The sequence below is a fragment of the Mugil cephalus genome, chromosome 20, assembly GCF_022458985.1.
Source record: "Mugil cephalus isolate CIBA_MC_2020 chromosome 20, CIBA_Mcephalus_1.1, whole genome shotgun sequence".
Classification (NCBI taxonomy): Eukaryota; Metazoa; Chordata; class Actinopteri; order Mugiliformes; family Mugilidae; genus Mugil; species Mugil cephalus.
Window position 1 is genome coordinate 8,392,673 of NC_061789.1, and position 16,151 is coordinate 8,408,823.

Consider the following 16,151-nt stretch of genomic DNA (forward strand, 5'->3'; position numbering starts at 1 on the left):
GCGGATCGGTGTATACATAGATGCACAATCACGCACTCTACGTGCCCCATGCGTAAGCAACAGCATTCTGGCATATCCAGTCACGCTGATAGCATCAGACACATCCAGTAGCGTAATATATACAGTATAAGTGCAGCTAATGGAAGCAGCCTGCAGGGTATAAGGTTATGGGCCCAGCTATAGCCGCCACGATGATCAGATCAGTATCAGTCAAAGGGACCTTTCTCCGTCGTATCATTGCTTTCAGCTGGGCCAGCCCCGCGACGCACAACACACACACACACACACACACACACACACACACACACACACACACACACACACACACACACACACACACACACACTAGACAGCACAATAAGGTCCAGATGACAGGTAGGAGGTTGCCAGAAAGCAGAAAAGGAGCGAGAATAGGAGGCCTTTGAGGAATATGAAACCAAAACAAAGCAGCTGGTTGTTTTCATCTCAGCTGTAGAGTCCTGTCTTACACTGACGTGTTCCTCAGCGATGGGCACGTACTGGAAGGCTTTCAGTCGGCGGCCACGTGTTGTCTACAATTACCTACTTCACTGTTATTCTTATTACTCTCTACTGAAAGCTTAACGCAGCTATTTCTGTCTCCTCTGTTTATACAACACGACAACTACCGTATTTCAGTTTCGTCCCTGGTTTTCTAGGCTGCACACATTTGAAGAGGTATAAATGTAGAAAAGAAAAAAAAAAACCCTTCACGAAACAGGGAGAGAGCCTCCACAGCCTCCTTTATCAGTCCCCTGGTTGTGTCGATCCAGCCGGTGTGAGTGAGTGAGTGGAGAGCCGCTATCTCGGAGGCTGAAGGGTCTGCTGAACTGTGAACTCGATCAGTCCTCTTTATCAGGACCCCCGCCTCCACAGACGGCAGGCGTGCAGCTTGTCCGGCAGTATCGCACGGCCCCCCCTTCTTCCCTGAGATCCTATTTGGTTAAATTCAAGCACGGGAAGACGACCGGAAATGCATCGTGAATTTGATGAAAGGTGATTAAAATGGGGGATTCCTTGCGGTCGAAGTTAGAGGAACTCTGCGTTCGTCAAAGTTGAAATTTGTTTAACTTGGCGCCGCCGAGAATTTCATTAAAGTTCCCTGGTTTCTCGTTGCCACATCCCCGCCGGGTTCCTTCCTGTGTGCACGCCCCTTAATGTTTACAGCGATGGGTTCGCGTCGGTGGCCTTCTAAGTTTAACATGTAAACACGTCACAACATGATGCAGCTCAGGGGCGAGCGTCGTTAGCTTCGCAGGTCTGTGGTAACGAAAAACCGAGTAATCGCCAAATCTTTGGACGTCCGAGGCATCCAATAGCCGTTGAGATAGTTCAGTCCAAACCAAAGTGGTGAACCAGTTTACCAAAAAAAAAAAAAGAGGCATCGCCATCCCTTGAGTCACATCAGTCATGTGGTTATAGAGACCAATGCTTAAAGGTGGAGTTAAACAGTAACAGTAAATCACCTAAAAAAAAATCCATTCATCCAGGATTGATTAATAATGAGGCAGATGTGCTGTTATATCATATTATGTGTGTCATTTTCATTATCTCAACCATTGGATCATCTATTTATTCTTATGATAACCTTTCCTTCTTCTCATCTTTATTGCTTGCTATGACAGAAAACTCTCTTTGTGTTTTATTACTCTTGTGTAAAGGAGTTGGACACAGCTAATGGCTTTATGCACACTTACACTGCAGGCCCATGCCTGGTCACATTACTTCAACAATGGATGGACTGGAGTGGAATAATCCACAGATATTAACTAGGATCCGCAACTTAACAGCACAGGAACTGCGTCTGAGGTTTGTTTCTGGTGTTCTCGAAGTATGTGAGTGAAAAAAAAAAGGGGGAGATGTGATTGAAAATGAAGGAAAATGAAGGAAAATATGTTCTAACAAGTCAACAAATGGTCGGGCAATGATTAGTGCTTTCAAACTTCAGCGCTGCTACCCCGCAAATATGACTTAAACGTGCCAGTAAAACAAACAAATAAATTATATATATCAAAACTGATGAACTTTGTTACCTTTGCAAAACGCGCAAGTTCACGAAGCAGTCAAGCCGACGCACGTGCGCCGTCTAAATGTGCATAAATATTTCCACACCAGAACTCCAAAGGCTACACCACAGAGCCCGGACCGCAGGGTCACAGCGAGGCCAGCTTCTATCTGCTCTACTTGATCACAGTTATCCTAGCCCTGTAACCGAAATCCATTTGACTTGTCCACACGTCACACCGTCCAAAATAATTTCTCTCTCCCCGGAGAGGGGACCAGAGTTTCTCTATGCAGCTCTATGCAGTACACTTCCTAAAACCTTCAAAGTTCTTCTAGCCATCTGAATAACTCTAGGTCTAACCCTAACCCTAGGCCTAACCCTAGCCCTAACCCTAGCCCTAGCCCTAATCCTAACCCTAACCCTAGCCCTAACCCTAGCCCTAGCCCTAACCCTAGCCCTAACCCTAACCCTAGTCTAGCCCTATTCCCACGTAGATTTTGTTTCTTCTTGTATATATATTTTACTTTCAAGGGAGTATGACATTTTAGGTTAGAATACCACAATGAATCTTGGGATGAAAACAGACATATATCAGACAAAGGAGGCTTTGAAGTAAAGGGAGGAAATATCCTCAACCGTGGGATGTTTGACGACCTGCTGCGTTATTAAAAGTTTCCTAAGCATCTTAGCTCCGTTGCTCAAATGCACGCGTTAATAAAGAAGAGAAGCTCTGACTTGTGTGGCTTTAAAGGCTAAGACACAGCTCTGCTCTGGGTGGTACTGAACGCTGGTGGTAAGGCATAACTTCAAGGATCCTCAGCGGGCGCTTGAGTCAAGCTCCACACTCGCCCTGCCGGGAACCGAAACCTACTAAGTGCAATATTCTTTTTTTTTTTCTTTTTTTTCCCACTGAGTGTGTGTTTTGTTTCCACTATGTGTGTGTTTAATAAGTGTGCAGTCTCCGCCTGCTTAGCTGCCCTCGGTAGCCAGTTCATTACAAGGGAATTAAACTTGACGCACTGCGTTCCTGAGAGAGGAAGAAAAGCCAGGACTGTCAGCGAAGGGGCCAGATGTGGCCATGTCTGAGCCCCAGTGACGAGGCCCTCAGATGGGCTGCCAAGTGCATGCTCTCCCCTTTCTCCTCGCTTCATCAGGCCCCATCCTCTGGCCCCTGGCAACCAGCTCCCACACTAAAGTAATTGTAGGGGCCCCGTACATATGCATGCGTACACGAATGCTCAGTATTTAATTAAACCCTCTGAATCCCATGTCAACAGGTTCGCAGCGATCTCGTCGACACCCCCGTAAGCTCCCAGCTCCGCATGCGAAGCGGCCGAACGGAAAAAATGCAACGGCGTCCACGGTAGATTTCCTCCTTGTCTTCAGGAAACAAAATAACGTTTCATTACCATTCCAACTTGTCTTCAGCACAGCTCCATCGTCGCACGGACACAAACGGCCTCAATCAGGGCCGCGCATCTCCCACTTAATCTCTGTCCGCGGGGCGAATTCACGAGTCCACAACAAGACAACTCGGTACCGCGTCGGCCGCGCATCGCGTCCGCGCAAAACACCAGATATGCGCGGAACAAAACAGCCCCTCGCAATACACTTAAACACATCTTGAGACAACTTCACGCGGAGAGCGTTGCGACCGCATGATGGACAACGCATCTGTTTTACATATCGTTGACATGACAGATGAAAACCTCAATATTTATTTTATAAGAGGAGACAGAGGGAGGGAGGAAAAGCCCGTAGTTTAAACCGCTCGAACACGATATTTACATGAAACTATTAAGCGCGCACAGCTCTGCTTCTTGGGATAAATAAGAGAAATTGCACATGTCACACAAAAACCTCAGGCCTTTAAATTTGCCGTAAACTGGTCCAGACTAAAGCCGGGGTCATAAAGCAGCCAGGTCGCCGCTCATAAACTGGCAGAAGACCTCCGGCGCTCTACTCTGAGCGCTGGTCTGGGGGGTGGGTTTGTTGCAGGATGTGGGTGGGCGGGCGTGAGGTAGGTGGATTATATAGATTGAGGGGGTGAAACGCTAATGAGGAACATCAATTCTTTAAATGCACATAGACATTAGACGCACACAGTCTAGCAGGGCAGCTATGAGGCTGATGGTAGAAACAAATAGCATGTGTAATTTCAGCATTGCCATGTGTGTGCGTGCATGCATCTGCGCGAGGGTGGTTGCTCGCTGATGACTGTGGAGCTGCGGAAGAGTTGCGTTCCGCGTTAACCTCGGGGTCCAGCATCAAGGGCCCGAGCTGGATGAGCATTAAACGGGCTGTCGTAGGGGGCCTGGGAACCGGTGAGCAGAATGCACCGCGTTAAAGAGCCGCTGTACAGTCTCTTCCTCCGCAGAAGACGTAAAGCGAAGGGGGTGAGGGTCACGACCCAAACCGACCCCCCACCCCCCTCTGCCGCCGGGTCACCTGAGGTAAGTCCAGTTCCCGTCACGGTTGCATTTTAAACGCCAAACACAGACGAGAGTACACATGCTGCAGAGGAAGTGTTTGACTCGAAGTTGATGGATTAGTAGCCAATATCAACATTTCACAGATGTACTTTAATCGACAAAATATCCGCAACACTCCTTCTTCTTCTTCTTCTTCTGTTTACAGTGAAACAAGTCCCTTAAAGTGCTACGGCTTTTCGAGTTGGACAGTTCGCAAATTGTCTTGGGAAATGTGCTTCCAGCTGAATAGAGGCTCCAATAGACTCTGTTTGCGTGCATAAAATCCTTGGTTACTTTGCAATTCAAAAAACTAAATCATGTCCAATAACGAATATCTGTCTCTTTAGGTTAAGTGTTTCATTAGCGGCCTCATTAAAGTACTTCTCTTTCCCGTACATCTCTGAAGAAGGACATGTTTTTAATAAATAATGCGGGCAATCCAGATAGTAAAAATCTAATGAAAACTCAACCACGAACGACTATGACAAAACCGAAGGAAAATAAAGTTATTCATCTACAGATTTAGTGGTTATTTGACATTTAAATTACCCCTGATCGGGATCATTGTCTGCCCTGTATATTATCCACCTAAATTCCCCAGACATTCACAAATAAACCATAAAATAGAAATGTCATGCTCCACATTAGCCTTGAAAGGATATCGCATTTCGCACAGTGAATATTCGGCGCATCACATCCGCGAATGAAAGGCCGTAAACGATGAGAAAATGATCAGAGGCCTCACCCCTGATGGGGAGCAAACTGGAGATGACGTCAGCGGTAGGTGCGCGCTGGCATTTTTCCTCGCGCCGAGGCCAAAATGTTGCTGTTCTGACCCACGATAAAAATACAATCAACCAATAACAGGCTTGACGAATGACTTACTGCCTCCGTCAAATCGCCGTCCAGCTAAACAGACTGTGGTCAGACTCAGACGGACATTCTGGTGGTTAACCCAGACGGCTAACGCGACCTGCTGGACGTCTATTGATGAGCGATTTTGGCGACTGCAGCCCAGATTTTGAGCCAAAGCTCCTCCAAGTCCTTGACCTCGTACCAAAGCTCATAATGGATGGATCCAACCCTTTCAGAGCGTACTTGCCCTATAGTACGTACGGCACGGCTGAGTTTCCTTCACGGATCGCCAACACGAGAATTATTGGAAATGCTAGAACCATAAAAATCCCAGTAATTTACAGATGAAAACATGACTGTTTAATATTGTTTTTTCTTCTTTCTTCAAGAGTGGCTACATGTGTGCAGCTGAGTGAGAGGGAAGGAGAAAAAAATAAAGCCAGAAATCTAAACCCTAAAACAACGACTTCTGCGCCCTTTTCTTTTTTTTTTTCCCCCATTCCTCCTCTGCCGGAGCTACAAAAACATTCTCGGGGGCCTTTCGATGTTCGTCATTCACACCCGTGTTTTGACTGTTGAGTCGTCTTCCAGTGCCACGTTATCAGTCAACAGAGTTCATCAGCGCCTCCGTCTCTGGTACATAGCGACGGTCTATCTGACTCATCTCTCGCGCTGGATGCGACTGTGTCCATACTCGTTTTTTTTTTCCCGGTCCATCTAAAACGCGCCCTATCGCTCATATCCCCTCAGCTGATCTCGGTCATATCTCAGTGTAGAAATTCCAAACTTGTCTGATACAAAAGTGAAAAAAAAAAAAAAGGAGAAGCCTCAACCGCTAAAAAAGTAAACATTTGGAAACATTTGATAGCGTACGGAGAGATAACTTTGGTCTTGTTCAAGTTACGGCATGAAAACAGTTCTTAAAATAAAAATAAAAAACCCTTGTGCACTTTTTCCTTCTTCGTCCTGAAAACATCACGAAATCTAGCGTTTTACTCTCCGTGCGTGCAACACGCCCACGCTAAATCACCCGCTTTAATGGCCGAGGAAGGAATAAGGACAGTGAAAACCAATAAAAAAGGCTCGCAGAACAGAGCGGTTTTATTATAAGACAAATAGTGAAAGAGCGCGGGGGGAGGGGAGGCGAAACCGAGTGTCTGAGGGAGAAGTTAGATAGATAAGATCACTATCACATTTGTGTAGTAAATCACACACAAGTCCTGCTCGTCCGCGTTAACGTGTGTGTCCTCATAAGAATGCTCCGAGCTCTATCGCGCAACATCTGCGGGGGTTCCTGGACGGAGAGATGGTTGCAGAGGACGCCGTGGCCTTGACTCGATGGCCTTGATGAGCTACGGCTGGTACGGCCGGCGCGGGTCCAATTACTGCCCCCGTGCGCACATCAAAACACACGTTTTTCTTCTCGTTTTCCACCAACCCTGCCCGTGTCTCGGCCAGGGGAGAAACCACCAGTTTCTGTGACCACCCGTACGGCGTAACGACCGCTAAAGCGTGATTTAGTATTCCAGTCATACTGGACTGCGCATTTCGACTGAAACGTAGAAGCTTCGAATTGTAAATACGGGGATTTATGGTCACAGGGACGACGCAACAAATATGAATCTGACAAAGGAATGCGCACACAAGCACTGTCACTGGTGAGCCGCCACCTTTGACCAGACTCTGACGAGCCCATCCGGGCTCAGCTCAGGCCTCAGTCAGCTTGGAGCAATTTGTTAACACAGCAGATACATATTCCTCTTGGGGGTGGGGGTGGGGGTGGGAGTGGGGGGGGCAAGCTGAACGGCTCTGCACTGAATTACACTCGTGGCTGGACGCTCCCGAGGCGAAAAGAAGAAGCAGATAATTCAAACCAACAGTCCCAGCTAGGGCACTTCTGAAACAGACAGAAACAAAAGCTCTTGTTCTCTCTTTTCTTTTACTTAATCAGCTCCACATCCTCAATGTCAAGACCTTCACATCTATCTTTCTTTCGTCTTCTGGTTACTGTTATCGGCGCCGTGACACGGATCCAAAGGAACGTGTTTGTTTTAATTTGACCCCTGTTATTTGACTTGGCGGGTCACTTCAGAGCCAAATTACAGGGGCTGCCTGATGAAATAACAACAATAACAACGTAAGGGTTTTTAGATTGAATGATGGTATTATTATAAAACTATAAGGAGAGACATAAGAAGAGCTCTGAAAATGCATGAGGACAGGAATGGCGCCACAACGGTTTAGAAATTACGCATCGAGGCCACAGTTACCATAATAGGCACCAGGGGACGGAGGATAGTGGGATAAATAATGTAGTGTATTACAGAAACATTTATCGTGTACTACGAAGGGCATGAAATAAGAGAGTTGGACATGAAACAATGTAATATTGTGCGCCCGGTCTTAAAGAGGTAGGCACATGTCACATTCGGTTCTTTGCAGATAATCACAGCACTGTAATGTGGTGCCTCTGCACAGGACAGCATGCTACACACAATGGGTGCATCCAAAATCACTCTCTAACCCCTATATACCCTCAACCCCTATATAGGACTCTATATACCCTTATCCCCTATATAGGGCCCTATATACTCTGACCCACTATATACTTTTAAGCCTTGTAAAGTCCCTATATACCCTTAAGTCCTATATAGGGCCCTATATACTCTTAAGGGCCCTATATACTCTGAACCACTATATACCCTCAAGCCCTGTAAAGTCCCTATATATTCTTAACCCCTATATACCCTTAAGCTGTATATAGGGTCCCATACACCCTTAACCCCTATATAGGGCCTAATATACCCTTAACCCCTATATAGGGCTCTATATACAGTACAGTACCTATATATACAGCCCTATATAGGCTAAGTAGAGGAGTAGGAGTTAGGGAGTGAGTGAATTGAATGGATTCCGATGCTCTATAATGGGTGGTTTAGGTAGCTATGGTGACAGTGCGGGGCATACACAGAGCCTAGCGCTGTAGCTCATGTGTACCTCCCCAGAAATGTTACTACACACAGTGGTGATGCAGACCAAAACAGCTGTGACTGGTCCGCTTGCTAGTAGCATGTTTTCGGTTTAGCATTTCCAGCGGCTTCTCCATCTCTGCAATATTCAAGAAGAAAAGCAAAAGCTTGGTCGCCATTGTTCAAAGTGAAGCAGGAGTAGAAATAAAATCTCGTAATCAGATAAGCCCTGGCAAATTTTTGCCAAATTTATTTCAACACGATGTCCAACGTACTCTCTAAAAAATACTGACACTTAGTATTTTTGATCTTCTATTAGAGTATAGCCAATACCCTGCTAAAGAACCAGAGGTAATAGCGTTTACCGCCATAACTGCTAAACGTCATCACCTTCTTAACTGGAAATTCCAGCACACAATGGATTAATGAGGTCATGATATTCAAAAAGTTGAAACGTAAACAAATTCTACAATACATTTGTACAATACATCTACGACATTTTTTCTTTCCTACCTTTTAATATATTAGTTTTTTTATTTATTCTTGTGTTAATTGTTCATAAAAATATGCAAATCTTAATTTAATGGTGTATACAAACATGTTTAATGCTGACACCAGTGTGCCCTGGCATATGTAAGTGTCTTTGTTCTTGTAAACACATTAATGAAAGTATGCAAAACTAAAATTTAAAACCTGACTAGCAAAAAAAAAAAAAGACACAACACCGACTGGTTCTCGGGTGGCATTTTACGAGCGCAGTATCAGTGGCTCACGCCAGGGCAGGCTAAATGAGCCTCAAGGCAAACGGATGCACAGCATTAAGCACTACATGAATGCAATCCAAATCATTTCAAAAACTACAACAAACACCGCGGGCACAAAGTGAACCGAGCGCGTGCAAAAAACGCGCACCGTCTCGTCATGACACTTAATAGACTCGTCTCCGAGCACCGGCCTGACCTGACGTGACCTGGGCTGCATAGTTTCCCTCATCCCTCCGATAGAGTTTCCGCCATAGTACTCACACAGCAGTGCAGTCATAGTGAACATAGTGTAGCCAAGTTGCATTCATTCCTGCACTAAACCACAGGCACGCTGCTGTTACTCAATACCTGGCGACGCGCAGAGAAAATGTGACAGACGGGCAGGAAGACGTGAAGCAGAGCGCGGGAAGAAAGGTACGGCGCGGGGACGAGAGGTGATAGGGGACGTGTGTCTTCGCACAATACGCCGTTCTGTTCCGTTTGCTGCTGCAACTGTAATTTTCTCCGTTGGTTGGCGTCCACCAAAATATGTGGCTCTTCAGCTGTCAGATGTTACACCAGCTAGCTACCACTTGTTTGGTGCAGTTCAGGCAAAGTGAGATTTCTCAACTGGAAAAACCGCGTCCAGCTGCAGCAGAGTAGCGACGGCCCGCCAACTAAAACAGGAGAGCTGAAGACGAGGCGACCGAACGGAGCTGGAATACGCTCTAAAAGCAAGGACAAAGTGGAACAAAGTAACAAAAAAAAAATGCAATAAAGGAATAAAAATCTCACTCTGCGTTATCTCTGTTAGTGATAAACTTGAGAAAATGGCTCCATGGTACGAGAGGTCACCCACAATAACTCTTATCCAGATCCCTTCCCCTTAGATCTAACCTTTTCCTCCTCTTCCGTGTCTTTTATCAGAGCCCAGAGTGATATACAGAAAATCTGCCACTTTAAGCTCAAGAGAGAACAGATAACCAGCCAGAACTGCTCCGTCCACAAATGGATACCACAGATGACGCAGCGCCAACATGTCTAGTTTAAAAGACCTTGAAGGCAAAAAAAAAAAATAATAATAATAATACAAATCACACGGATGCTAAGAGAAACATGTTCTCAATCAGCTGGATAATGTAATTTGATAAAGCAGTGGTTGTTTTCATTATGGATCCTTCAACAATAAAATAGGCTCCGAGCGGCTCGTCCAGTTAGCTCCGAGGCATGAGCGGAGCAGCTGCTCTGTCTCCGAGCTCCTTAATGAGACGCGCTAGCGTGCACCGAGTCAACAGACTAGTAAACCTCAAAGTGAACTACGGTTTGACCTCTCCGGGTCTCCGTGCTTTTCGCTGTCTGGCCCTCCTCTGTGTGAAACAAACAGCTCCTGCAATCACTAAAAAGTTAAGTGTACGGATTCTTGAGGTCCTTGTGTTGAGGGCCTTTTCATGTTGACATAACTAGGTCCAATTAAGCCCTCGGCTCGCTCCAGTGAGGCCAAACTGCCATAACGGGGCCAAAAGTTAAATGTCAAAGAGCCCTGAAATCATCATCATTATAATAATAATAATATAATATTAAAAAAAAATGGAAAAACAAAACAATAAACAGACAATAATTCAGAGACTCTTTTAAATTATTTTTTATACTATGACATCCTGTCTGTGATCACCGGTTCGTTAACTGAATCTCCTGCTGACTGGCAAACTGTGAAAAGGGGAAAAAGATGTTTTGGGTAAACAGCCTGTGGATTTTTCACCGTGACCACGAAGCTCATTTTAAATGAGCTACTACGGGTCAAGGATGAACTACAATTACTTCTCATTGTTAATGATTTTATTATATACCAAAGGTTCCTCTAAAGAAGACAGCTTTATGAACAGCTGTTTGACTTATAATAGGTAAATCTGGCGTAAGAGGACAGGTGGGAAGAGTCAACACTTCCCTTTTATCTGATGCAGGGCCTTTGATAAAAGCACCGAGTGTTTGCTCTCACATCAACAGTGGCAACTTCTGCTTTGAGCACACTCATTGGGCCATATTTCTCTGTCACATCCGGGTTCCCATAGCAGCCACTAATTTACCGTGGACGTTCTTATAAGCCGCTCCCTCTCCCTTCCCAGGTTTCATCTCCTCCGCATGGCACCGCTTCACATGGACATGTTTCCTACGAGCTATGGGAAGGGGAGGCGGCTCGGGCCGTACGATGGGGGTTCGCGTCGTGTCTCGAGGGCGGCCCACACACGCTGCTGTCGGAGCGCGTTTATGTGTGACGGGGGGACGCGTCGTTGTGGACGGACGCCGTGCACGTGCTCAAATTACAAAACGAACACGTATGCAAATGCATGTACACATTCATATACTAAGCACTAGCACAGAGTTGGGGCACTATGTGTAACAATCCCATTCAACTGTTTGAGCTATCCCTCCATGCTGATTGGTTCTGAGCAGGTCACGTGTTTCATGGGCGCCATGTTAGCTGCCTCTAACCAATATTCAACCACCAGAGAAGTTTGAGTTAAAAGTTAAAATATGCCACAGTGCTCAGTCTCAGATTTCACACAGTTAAAATAAAGTCATACCATCATTAATGTGAACCTTGATCTCAAAAACACTGCTTTACAAAAGAATGAAGTCTGAAGTTAAACAAGCCTTATGCTAGCCTCATGCTAGCTAGTTATCTATACTAATAGCAGCTCCCGTCATATATACTGCGAAACCCACGTATGCGTGTAATTTATGTCAATAGTAGTAGACAGTAGATAGTAGTATGTATAGTAGATAGACAAAAGTAATTCACACATTAATTTGCCCTGGTTACTACCAAGTTATTGTTGCTAGCGTGCTAATGTTAAAATACTAAAGATGACACCAAATATCAGTAATGCTAGTTTGATTTTCACTATTTCTGAGTATTTATATTTTTTTCTGAGCAATTTCAAACTTTTAATGAAGATGGATGAATGCGGAGACTGAGGAGAAGGTAAACACAGCTCCGTGACTGATGAGGCCATTGGGCTACAAAGCATTTTACTGGCTAATTTAAGATATTTAAAGTAAGTAGAAGCTGGGATATTTAAGTGAGGGCCTTTTACATATTGACAGACGTTGGCAATAACATTTTTAGGCTCGTTAATGGTGAAAATAAGACATTAATTTCAACGTAGCACATCCACCCCGTAGGGTTACACTGTAGAATCTTCCCTCCGATGTAGCAAACATGGCGCCGATGATTTGAGCTGGCCAGACTCTCTAATATATGACTCTGCCCTCCCCTTGTGTGTCTTTTATTACTAACTTCACTGAATATTACAAAATACAGCTAAGGAGCATGGAGCAACTCTCAACCAAAATCCCAGAGTTTTGTGGGCAGGGGAATTTCTGTACCACTTGAGTAATGCTGAAACGTTACAGCCCTAACACTAACATATAAAAAGGCTAAAATAGCAATGGAACGCCAAACATGAAGGTCTTAAGCATCCGCATTAGGTTTATTTTGTTCTCTGTGTCTAATAAAAAGTTTACCTACCTTTTCATAACTCCCAGAGAAAGCAAAAAAAGCCAATGATGTTCTTTATGTACTGCAAGAACTTTATAGTTTGACCTTCTTCCTAAATGTGTGACCAAAAGACAATGTCTGTAAAAAAAGTTTTAAATATTGCAGTTCCTCAAATGGCCACTTGAGGTTGGCTCCGAAAGCAAGAAAACCTCCATAAAATTGATTCAAGGCGTAAAGAGGCACATAATTGAGGACATGGACCCTTTGGGTACCATTGGGACTTGTCAGCTGCACTTAGTCTCCATTTCTTTGCCCATTAATTGAAGTCATGCAGCGTCAAGATGGAGTCAGCCGAATCCACCACACTGAGCTTCAAAACAGCTCTTTGGTAAACCTGTGTGGCGGACGTTAAAGTGTTTTTTTTTTTTTTTTTAAATGCAATCCATGTGCGTGACCACAACTTTGTCATGCAGAAAAGATAGGGAGATTATGGATTATGATAAATGTTTCACGTTCAAATTGATTCGTTTGGCTACAAAAATGCGCTGCACAAGCTAACCTCGGGTTTTTCACAACACAGCATTTTCCCGTGTCGACTGACAACGTGGGGAGCGTGTGAGTAAGTAAAAATGACATTTTGTGGTGCCTCCTAAAGTTGATCTTAATCTCAATGAATCTCTTCCTGTGTGTCCTGCAGGGTCACTCTCCTTGTATGTTGTTGTCGTCTGAAGTCACAAGCTCCTAAAAGTGTAAAAAAAAAAACAAAAAAACAAAAAAACCCACAGGCACGTTGTGAACAACAGGACAGGAACACCTCAAACCAGGACACGCGCTCAAAGTCAGAATATATCTACGGCCACAATTACAGAGGACACGAGTGTGCAGCGGGCTGTACTTGTGATATCATGGTCGTCCGTATTCGGCCCGTGACGAGGCATCTCTGGGCCGATGTGGTGATGGGTCACAAAGTCAAAGACTGTTATATATGCAAACTTTATTTTCACTTAATTTACTATAAAAATAAACTTATTCACCATGTGCTGTAATAAATGAAGAGAGAGAGTAGGTGAAAACCAGAGGAAACGACTCCAGACGTGACGTGAACTAGCTTAAGTTAGTAAGTGCTAGCTCGCAAAGTTTGAAATTCAACAGTTTTCTTTAAATATGTTAGATTTGCTGATATTTTATTTATCATTGTTCATTTATCTTGCATTCATTTAGGGCTGGGCGGTACAGTTCATACCAAACACCGGTATTTTTTTTCCGTTATGATATAAATTTTTAATATGCCGTGTGGTATATCAGTGTATTCGATTACACAGTGTTCAATTGTTAGGTTTTCTTTTAGGGTGACCAGACGTCCCTGATTTCTGGGGACAGTCCCCGTGTTGGAGGACCTGTCCCCCGGCTAAAGCTGCCCCCGAAAATGTCCCCAGTTTTAACTTTTTAAGAATGTGAAGAAAAAAAAATATAAGTATTACGGTAGCTGGTAGTGTTGCTATTAACATTACAGACATAGCAATTTAAATATGTTTATATATGAATAAATATTAAAATAAATGAAACCGTAATTGTCCCTGTTTCTTCATTTCATCTTGACAACGTTTAATTTTTTTTTTTTTAATCTCCAAGCTGTCAATGGGGACATGCCTGTTTTACAACTAGTGTGGGATTTTTCTACATTATTTACTCATCACCACAGTAAAATAGTCCGTCCTTAGTTAATCTACTGCATTAATTCCTCTCTGAACTAGTAGAAAATGTTGTAAACATGTGACAAAAAAAAAAATAAATACCACCCAGCCCTACATACCATTTCTACAACTTATATTCAGTATTTATGTACATGAACTCCTTTTTGTTATTACAGATTATTATTGTAATGTAAAGATGGACTGATAGAATATGCATGCTCGTTTTTCATTTATGTCATATACTGTATGAATAGTTTTTAATATTTGGGATAGAATCATGATAAGGGGCTTTCGTCAAGACGCAGGACACAGCATAGAGAAGCTGCAGAAGTTGTTTCCGTGAAAGCTTCTAAAATTTGACAAGAGAGGAACTTTGTCATCTCCTCGACGAAAAAAGGAAAAGAAAAAACAGAACAATGCTGCGTGCCTCTGACTTTAAACCCTTAGCAGGCTGCAAAATTGGCTCAGCACCAAACCAGTGTTTTATTGGTTCCCCTGGGCAGTGTTATGGAACGGGCTACGGAGCATGCCGCCCCGCCATCTTTTACTGGGCCACGGTCATTAGGAGCTCAGCGCGCAAACGGCACACGAAACGCTGTTACAGCCACTAGACTGTGATTTACGACACTGACCAAATGCCCGTATCTGTGCAAATGTGTGTAACAGACAAATTACAGTAACACTTTAACCGGAAAACGGAGCGCACTTCAAATTAGGAGCAACAGTGTACGTTGGGCTGTCAGTCCCATATAAGTCTGAAAGGAAGGCATTCCTTCATCTGGACTTCTGGGATATTTGTTTTAGTTGGATGTAAAGTAAACTAAAAACAGAGGTGTGGGTTCTTTGGTTAGGTTTGATGGATACGTAGTACAAGCTGATTCACTTCTTAAGGTTAGGACATAGGTACTATAGAACATATATAGTAGGTAGGGGGTTCCTACTTAATCTCTCATCAGTTTGAGGGTCTTTGGCCTGAAAAACATTGAAGACCCCTGGATTAGGACACCAGTTTTGGACTTTTTTCAGTTAAAAAATTATACAGTAATTAAAGTATAAATTAACTTGCATATTTCTCTACTAAAGAAGAGTTGGAGGATGTGTTTAAGATACTAGATATAATAGCTAAAAGAACAAATGAAGTGAAGTTGGAGAAGAATAAATTGACTCCTGTGAGTAGCTTGTTCGGGAAATTATACGAAAATAAGGCTAAGATAAAATAAAAACTTATATTTAAACATGACCGAACATGTTTGGGATTATAGCAGTTGGTTAAACGAATCAAAAACAGCCTCTCTTCTTAGAGATCTGAGCTCTGGAGGTGCTGGTCCTCCTCACCATCCAACACGTGCAAGCTGAACGACTTATACAAATAATTTACCTTCGACGCACCTGGATAACCTCAGCACTTGTGTTGCAGTTCGGACACAGAGCTCTACGCTGAGTGAGCAAACGAGGTGGAAAAAAGGAAAGAAAAAACCCAACAGAGCACAAGCAGCGACTTTGTGAGCCTCCAACACGTGTAATACAGTGCAGCGGGGGAGAGATTTATGTCTCGGACCTTCTTTATTTCTCCTGAAAGTGTAAAACTTAGCTGCGGCGGCGGCGGCGGCTGCTGAGGAGCTACATCTGGACCCTGCGGGACACGCGTGAAATCATTTCTCTATTCCTGTAATTTACTGTAATGCCTTGCAGATGGCACCGAGGGTTTTGTGCGCGTTAACGGCGGCTCCCCGACAGCAGGAGCGGGAGGAGAAAGAGCAGGAGAAACTCAAGAGGGTGGGTTTTCAGGAGGTCCGTGCGATGACCTAAGGGTCGGGGAGGGGTCTGTTTCTTGAATGCGTTTTTTTGTTTTTCCGCCCTCGAGGGTTAATGGCAGAAACTTTTTTACGATTGAAGG

At 44.1% G+C, this 16,151-nt stretch overlaps 1 protein-coding gene across 1 annotated transcript in view; it reads right to left on the reverse strand.

Moving 5' to 3' along the window:
* The window catches only part of coro7 (coronin 7), a 106,745-nt gene that overhangs the window by 10,979 nt on the left and 79,615 nt on the right, over positions 1 to 16,151 (reverse strand). The window lies entirely within an intron of this gene.